The sequence below is a fragment of the Triticum aestivum genome, chromosome 5D (genome assembly GCF_018294505.1).
Source record: "Triticum aestivum cultivar Chinese Spring chromosome 5D, IWGSC CS RefSeq v2.1, whole genome shotgun sequence".
Lineage (NCBI taxonomy): Eukaryota > Viridiplantae > Streptophyta > Magnoliopsida > Poales > Poaceae > Triticum > Triticum aestivum.
Window position 1 is genome coordinate 526013375 of NC_057808.1, and position 9623 is coordinate 526022997.

A 9623-nucleotide genomic window follows, 5' to 3' on the forward strand; every position below is an offset into this window, starting at 1 on the left:
AAGCGTGGTTCAAGCGGGGGCGGTGGACTATAGACGATGAAGCTTCATGTGTAAGCCAGACAAGACAGTGCGCCAAGATATTTTATATCGCACCCACACGATTCTTTTTAGTAAACTATTTGTGGTATACCTGAATCTTTCACTATGTTTTGAAAGACAAAATGGTGTTACAAAGGGAAAGGATGGTGTTTGAATTGCTAGAACATTTACGTACAGTGAACATGCAACTAGTACATGAGTGTCGTGTTTAAATTTGGAATTATTCCGGGTTTGTTTGGCATTTTTATGCATTAATTGAGTTTCTCGGCATTTAATGTGCATAATTCAAATTTGAACTACAAGCACATGCTCCAGTGCACCAAAGTTGGTTCTAAAATCACATGTGTGTCCTTGGGTGAATTTCTAGGTCCCATGCAAGAAATGGGAATAAATTCAAACATCTGGGCGTCGTGGCTCGGCCGGAAAGATTGAGAAACTTGGTTTTTAATTCCTGTAAATCCAAAACACGCCTGAAAATCATGAAACTTGGCATGGTGTCATGACATGGCACCAACATGATGTGGTAAATTTTTGGGCCGAATTGGGACAAGCTTTGGTATAAGCTTCTTGCAAACTGGAGCTTCCCTCACGAAGGCTTGTGGTTCCGAGAGGGAACATGTCACCTCCGTGTGCGAAACGACATACGTACACTGCCTTCTCCTGGCTTAATTTTTTTACACAAGTAGATTAGACCAAATAGAAGTATCATGTTAAATTTTGGAATTACTCCGGGTTCGTTTGGCCTTTTTTTATAAATTCATTGGGTTTCTGGGCATTTAATGTGCATAATTCAAATTTGAACTACAAGCACATGCTCCAGTGCACCAAAGTTGGTTCTAAAATCACATGTGTGTCCTTGGGTGAATTTCTAGGTCCCATGCAAGAAATGGGAATAAATTCAAACATCTGGGCGTCGTGGCTCGGCCGGAAAGATTGAGAAACTTGGTTTTTTAATTCCTGTAAATCCAAAACACGCCTAAAAATCATGAAACCTGACATGGTGTCATGACATGGCACCAACATGCTGCGGTAATTAATTTGGCCGAATTGGGACAAGCTTTGGTGTAAGCTTCTTGCAAACCGGAACTTCTCTCAAAAATGCTCGTGGTTCCGAGAGGAAACGTGTCACCTCCGTGTGCGAAACGACATACGTACACTGCCTTCTCCCGTCTTAATTTTTTTACACAGGCAGATTAGACCAAACAGAAGTATCGTGCTAAATTTTGGAATTATTCCGGGTTCGTTTGGCCTTTTATAAATATTAATTGAGTTTCTGGGTATTTTATGTGCATAATTCAAATTTGAACTACAAGCCCATGCTCCAGTGCACCAAAGTTGGTTGAAAAATCACATGTGTGTCCTTTGTGAATTTCTAGGTCCCATGCAAGAAATGGGAATGAAATTCAAACATCTGGGCGTCGTGGCTCGGCCAGAAAGATTGAGAAACTTGGTTCTTTAATTCCTGTAAATCCAAAACACGCTTGAAAATCATGAAACTTGGCACGGTGTCATGACATGGCAGCAACATGCTGTGGTAATTTTTTTGATCGAATTGGTACAAGCTTTGGTGTAAGCTTCTCGCAAACCGTAGCTTCTCTTAAAAAGGCTAGTGGTTCCGAGAGGGAACGTGTCACCTCCGTGTGCGAAACGACATACGTACACTGCCTTCTCCCGCCTTAATTTTTTACACAGGCATATTAGACCAAATAGAAGTGTCGTTCTAAATTTTGGAATTATTTCATGTTCGTTTGGCCTTTTTTATACATAAATTGAGTTTTTGGGCATTTAATTTGCATAATTCAAATTTGAACTACAAGCACATGCTCCAGTGCACCAAAGTTGGTTGAAAAATCACATGTGTGTCCTAGGGTGAATTTCTAGGTCCCATGCAAGAAATGGGAATGAAATTCAAACATCTGGGCGCCGTGGCTCGGCCGAAAAGATTGAGAAACTTGATTTTTTAATTCCTGTAAATCCAAACACGCCTGAAAATCATGAAACTTGGCACGGTGTCATGGCATTGCACCAACATGCTGCGGTAAATTTTTTGGTCAAATTGGGACAAGCTTTGGTGTAAGCTTTTTGCAAACTGGAGCTTCTCTCAAGAAGGCTCGTTGTTCCGAATGGGAACATGTCACCTCCGTGTGTGAAACGACATACGTACACTGCCTTCTCCCGCCTTAATTTTTTTACAGAGGTAGATTAGACCAAATAGAAGTATCGTGCTAAATTTTGGAATTATTTCAGGTTTGTTTGGCCGTTTTTATACATTAATTGAGTTTCTAGGCATTTAATGTGCATAATTCAAATTTGAACTTCAAGCACATGCTCCAGTGCACCAAAGTTGGTTGAAAAATCACATGTGTGTCCTTGGGTGAATTTCTAGGTCCTATGCAAGAAAAGGGAATGAAATTGAAACATCTGGGCGTCGTGGCTCGGCCGGAAAGATTGAGAAACTTGATTTTTTAATTCCTGTAAATCCAAAACACGCCTAAAAATCATGAAACTTGGCATGGTGTCATGACATGGCACCAAAATGCTGTGGTAATTTTTCTGTCTGATTTCTGAAGGCGCACACATTAACAATCAACAAAGTCATTTTAGAATAAGTGCTGTCACGTTACAAATTGGAAACACAAGTATTATTGAAACCGTGGGCGTTCTACTTACCAATTACGTGCCGCCACGCGTCCCCTTTTTTTATTGGCTAGGAGGTGTCGTGCGGGGTAGCTATTTGAGTACGGGAGGCGTGTGATCAGACCCCTGCACATGCTCATCGGGAGGAGAGCCCTTTGACCTCTACCCGCCGCTTCCCTCCCAACGTCTCCATTAATGGCGCCCGAGCCCCTGTTCTACGGCGTGACTATATGTCTCACTGGACTGAGATTTAAGAGAGAAAAATGAAAATCTGAAAATAAAGTTTTGCACAGATCTTGATGTAAGATCCGACAGACCTATATAGCATCAACTGCGACTTATAGCAAGCATGATGAATATAAGGACGATGACAGTGGATAATAATTGTCTTATATATTTAGGAACATAATTAAAAAAGCCACATGCGGCAACGCCCGAAATACACAAGGGCAAAAGAAGAAGGAAGACAATGATCTGACTCGCTGATCTCTACTTTCTTGATGCGTTGCTGCAGGACGCGGGAACTGGTCTCCGCGGCGAGCAGCGATGAGCTCTTTCTTGTCCTCAAGATGCTGCTTGAGAGCATCCACGGATTCCTCCACCAGCCTTCTGCGCTCGATGCGCAGCATGGCATTCTCGTCCATAAGTTTCTCGACGATGACGCCAGTCCTCTTCAACAAGGAAGTGGTCTCCTCCTGCTACTCCACACTTCCGACGATCTTCGCCCTCAGCATGTCACACTCGGCTAGGAGCTTCGCATTGCTCTCATTTAGTTGCCCGATGACGCCGGCAGCCTGTTCAAAAGAGGCTTTCATGTCGTCCTGCAACATCGCCCAGCCGGAGATCTGATCCATCTGGCTATGGACGATCACATGCATGCGCCTGTAAGAGTCCTCACCTGCCCGCGAGACATTTTCCCAGGCCACCGCGGCGCGGGAGGACATCTCTGCTGCATTCACGGCATAGCGGGACATCTCTTCTGCTTCTGCGGTGCGGCCGGACCAGTCTACTGCATCGACGGCGCGGCGGGACCTCCGTGCTGCTTCGGCGACGCGGCAGGACCTCTGTGCTGCTACGACCGCGTGGCGGGACATGCCGACTGCTTTCGCGGCGAGGCAGGACATCTCTCGTGCTTCTGCTTCCATGCTCGCATCTCCTTGGTGGCAATCTCTCGACCCAGAACTCACGCTGGCCATGGCAGACGCAAGGGAACGATGATGAATGACTTGTTTGTTTTTGTGGATGAGGAGTTGAGGAGGAATGTGCAGTCATCTTGGAGTAGTAGTATTTACAAACAAGTACTAATACGGTCCTAAGTGTGAAACCGTTTAGGTTTTGATCGGTGTGAACAAGTTTGCAATTAAATATAGCGTGGCAGTAATTTGGAATGTTTTTTTTGAATATTTACTGTGCGGCAAAGCCCCACAGCCCTTTATTGAAATTGAACAACTGTACAAAAAAGAATAGTAGGAGTATATACAGGAGCTAAGAAACTAGCCTACAAAGCTATGGTACAAGACTAGAACTACCTACCTGGACTAATTAGACTAAAGCATTTATCCAAGCTCTAAGCTTGATGCTGGTATCATCCTTGAGCCTATGAGTTAGGAGTGAAAGATCATGTACAAAGTTAGACCGCCAAGCAGCAAAAGTAGCTCTCTCCCCTCTAAAAGTTCTGCCATTCCTGAGGATCCAAATATTCCATGCTGCCGTCAACATTACTTCGAAGAAGAAAGGATGCCCGAAGCTTGAGCTAGCATGTTGGATACACTGCTGAATATCCAGCCCTCTTGACCAGTAAATAGAAAGGTAGTTCCAAACCCTCCGACTGAAATTACAGTTGACGAACAAATGCAGCCTATCCTCATATGAAAATTCATGATAGATAACACAAAGATTATCATCCAGGGGGGGATCTCCAGTGCCTGCGGATCAGAAGGTCCTTGCTGTTAAGCCTGTCAAAGAAAAGTAACCATCCAAAGACTTTGATCTTCATGGTGCATCTGCTTTTCCACAACCATTTACACGGTTGAATTGTGGGAAAATGTGAGTGCATCAAGGTGTAGAAACTCTTGGCTGAGAAACTACCAGATCTGCCCGGCCAAACCCAAACATCTAGTATGTTGGTGTCCCTGTTCAAGGCCATGATCCAATCTTCTAGCACTTGCAACTCCTGAGCAGCCTCATGAGACAATGGCAAGAAGAACATGGTAAAAATATCCTGCGATATGAGGAATTCATGCACCGAAACCTTGTCATTGTTAACAAAGGAAAATAACCTTGACAATCTCCAACATAAAGGTCTAGAAGAGCCACCAATAAACCAAGCATCAGTCCAAAACAGAGCAGAGTCACCCATGTTGATGTGCACTGAGGCAATAGCTGTGTATGGATCGTGGAGCTTGAGGATATCTCTCCACCAAAAGGAGCCCACTAGGGTTGTAGCATGTGGAACACCATCAGCATAATAACCATTCCAGATGAGGGACGCCCAGGGTATGTCAGCCTTATTATAAAATTTATGCAAATGCTTGAGCAGAAGACCCTTGTTTTGAATGTTTAAGTTGATGACCCCAAGACCACCTTTGTCTTTTGGCCGACAGACTAAATCCCAAGAGGCCAAAGATTGCTTGGGAGCATCAGTACTCCCCCTCCAGAGGCACTGTCTGAAGATTCTGTCCAACTGCTTGTTAATACCAGGTGGGATTTGCAAACTACAAAGAAAGTAGATTGGCATAGAAGTCAGGACTGAAGTTAGGAGCTGCAAACGAGATCCTTGGTTGAGCATACATGAGCTAGCAGTCAGACGCCTCTCCAAAGTGTCCACTAAAGGCATGAGATCAACAATCCTGGGCCTAGTGGTTCCAAGGGGCAACCCTAAATAAGTAAAAGGGAGTTGGCCAATCCTGCAGCCCAACACAGCAGCTAACCTAATTGCTTCACCTTCCTCAAGGTTGAGTGGGATCATTGAAGACTTTGCAAAATTGACCTTGGGACCAGTAGATTGCTGAAAGGTAAGCAGCATGTTCTTGAGAGCAACCAGCTCCTCATCTCTGGCTGACAGAAAGATAACAGTATCATCAACATACTGTATAATAGGGAACTCCTGGTCATGTGTGGGGATTGGGAGTGATAAGATACCATGGGCCAGCATTTGATTAACCACAGATTGTAAAAGGTTAGCTGCTATTACAAATAGAAGAGGTGATAAAGGATCCCCTTGTCTGACCCCACATTTGCACTTGAACTGCTTGCCAGGGATGCCATTGAGCAACACAGAAGAAGACCCTGTAGAAAGGATCTCTTTGACCCAACCAATCCATTTATCATCAAAACCTTTGTGTTTGAGCATCAGCAAAATAACCTCATGATTAACTGTATCAAAAGCCTTGGCAAAATCCAATTTTAGAATAACAATAGGCCTCTTGGACTGTTTACATTGATGTATATACTCAAAACTCCAAGCCAGGCAGTCCTGGATTGATCTACCCTTGAGAAAGCCATACTGGTTTTTATGGATGCAATTCAAAATCACCCTTTGCAACCTATTAGCCAACAACTTGGTTAGAAACTTCAAGCAGGTGTTGGTAAGAGAAATAGGCCTAAAATCATCCGGCCCCTCAGGAGATATCATCTTAGGGATGAGGGTAATGAGAGATCCATTAATATTTTCCAAAGAAACTTTCCCTTCATAAAAGTCTTTGATCAAACTCAAGAAATCTTTCTCGACGATCGGCCAACAGCGCTTGACAAACATGCCATTAAAACCATCAGGCCCTGGTGCCCGATCGGTTGGCAGCTCCTGCAAAACCTTTTGAATCTCAGCATCAGAGAAGGGAAGCGACAATTCCTCCAAACCAGGGACAGGCTGAATGAGTGTGCCCAAATCGTAGCCCATTGAGATGTCCTGGGCCTGGCCCATTCGGTTTTTGAAGGAAGCCCAGAGGATTCCCGCCATTTGATCATGATCTGAAATGGGATCATCCATCCCCGGGGTTTTCAGACTAGCTATAGAGTTTTTCCTCACGCGCTCGGATGCCATGGCATGGAAAAATTTGGAGTTTTCCTCACCCACCTTGATATACCTGATCGTACACCTCTGCTTCCAATAAATATAGTGGAGTTTCAACAAATGCTCATAATGAAGCTTGACAATTTTTCTGAAATCGAACTCAGTTCTAACGAGTGGTCTTAGCTCCTCCATCTTATCAAAATAGAGAATAACGTTGCTGCAATCCACAGTTAACTTCTTAAGGTAAGAGAGGTTTTTACTCCAAACTCTCAAATCATACTCGAGGCGTTTAAATTTCCTGGTTAAAACTGCAGATGCAGAGAGGTCAGAAAACACAGGGGCCTCCCAAGATTTCTTGACACACTCCATAAACCCTGGCATTTCCACCCAGAAATTTTCAAACCTAAAAACCTTGGACTTGGGGATTTTAGTGTCAATTGAAACCACACATGGCACGTGATTCGATGCAGTTTTAGCCAAAGGAAAGACAACTGTATTAGGGTAGTGAGAGATCCAGTAGGAGGTTGTGAAGAACCAATCGAGCTGTTCCAGGAGAGGGATTTGCTGCATATTGGACCAAGTAAAGCTTCTACCCTTTATTGGCAGTTCCAGAAGCCCAAGATGACCAATAATTTCATTAAAGAGAAAGATGTCATTTATATCACCTCCTGGCAGATTTCTGTTATCTAGAGAGAGAATGAAGTTAAAATCACCAAGGAGCAACCAATTCTCATCCAGAGGGATAGTTAGATGATATAACCAACTCACAAAATCGTCTCTAGGTTGACCCTCACATGGCGCATACACTGAAACCAGAGTCAATCGTTCTGAGTTATGAACAGACTTGAAAGAAACAACAACACTATAGCGTTGAACCTCCACTAGCTGCCCCTCAAAGACAGAAGAATTCCAAATGACCAAAATTCCACCAGAGGCACCCACAGAAGGAGAGAAAGCAAACTGATCAAAACGCCTAGGGCAGAAGGACCGAATCTTCCTAATGTCAAACTGCTCACACTTAGTTTCCTGTAAACAAATTATGGAGCAGTGGCTCTCCTCGATCTTAGCTCTAATATCACGCTGGCGAGCATCAGAATTCAGACCACGTACATTCCAACACAGCACATTCCAATTACGAAACGATGTAGTCTCCATAAATAACTAACATAAGACAATAGAATCCTACTGAGCTGCTTAACAGTTCAGGTATAACTTCCGCAGAGTAACACACAACCACATCAGACAAGTTCAGAGCGACATAAGACAAAAGAAAACCAAAAGAACAAATGACTAGATGTTTCCCTGGTCCCAGCAAATAACTCTGTAAATCACTCATCATGAGAACCCTCGTCTTGTGGAGCTTGTTTAGGAGGAGCCATAAGCTTCTCCACCGATAAATCGTCCGGAGCGATGCCAAGTGAAGCACCGATTGCCTGCATTGTAGCGATCGACGTCGGAGGTGGCAGAGGAGTATCTTGGCCTGCATCCGCGTCGAGCTTGAGCTTCTTGGCCTTGGGGCGACGGAGAGGAGTAGGCTTCACAGGAACTGCAGAGGTGGGCTTCATGCCAGTCCTTTTTGCACAGCTGCGTGTCATCCGTCTGACAGAAAAATTAGTCAACTCTTGAACGATCTGAACATCATGCTTGGAGCGACGAGCTTGCCGTGGTCTCTTCCCCAAGGGCGAGGGGGTGACAGATGTGAACAGGAACTCATCCTGGGAATGATCCATTGCTTGAGAGGCAGGGTCCTGCGAATCATCTGGTATCTCTTGAAGTACAACAGAGGAACGTGGCTGAGTGCAGAAATCAGTCTTGTAGAAAGCCAGGGAGTGCCAGCGTTGCTCCAAAAGAGGCAAGCTCAACTTAACAGGCAAGGGCGGCAAGCAAAGGCCTGGCAGAAAGGCTGGAATATTCTTGATTAAGAACTCTGGCATCAAGGACTTGAAAGATCTTTCCCAAATCATTGCTGGCGGTAGCACCGGCCCATAGAACACCCTGACAATACCCAGGTTGATAGGATCGAGCGGCCCCGCTGGATGAACATGGACCAAAGGCTGCTGAACCTCTTCCATGTCAGCATCATCATCAGAATTCATGGATGGATTAAGGATCATGGAGTTTTGGTCCTGTACGATTGGGTCCTATACAGGTTCATGGGCGGGCTGGTTGGCTTCCTCCCAAGGCCCCGAACCACCTTCATTGTTCAAGTTCTGTCCCCATCCTTGAGCGTCATTGTGTCCTTGATCATGACAAAGGGGCACCGCATTCCAACCCAAAGCAGGGTACGGCGGCATGGCCCAGAATGGCTGAGGGGGAGCATTAGCGCCTGGCATGGGATGTGGGTTGCCATCTAGGGGCATAGGGTCCTCATCCGCTGGAATCATAGCCTCAGCAAAGTCACCATCCAGGATATAGCAGCCAGCCGTCCAAGAAACTAGAGTACCGCCCCAATTAGCAAATTCCCTAATAGCAACCAAGCGTGGAACCAACGCATTGTCAGGGAACGAAGCTCGAACCAATGATCTGACTTTCTGACGATCTGTACTATTCCAGTAGTGGAACTGACCAAAGGTACTAACCATATCCGCAATGCACTGTGTATTACGGTAATCCAGAGGTATGCCAATAAACATCAACCAACCCTGTCTGTGTCCATGTAGAGCTCTGAAACCCTCTCCCTGGTTATGCAAAATAAATCTGACGAAGAACTCCTGGCCATCCTCATCTAAACCCAAAGGAAAAGGCGGATGCGAAGTGAAAGAGGCACGGACCACAGGATCTTCCATCTCGAATAAACCAACTCCTTGAAACCAAGTTTGAGCAGAGAGGACAGGAACATGCATGGTCTGAACTAAGAAGTTAAGCACCTGCTGCCGACGAGCACCAACCAGATGAGCCGGGGGGACGGGCTCAACGATTGCCACCATGTACTACT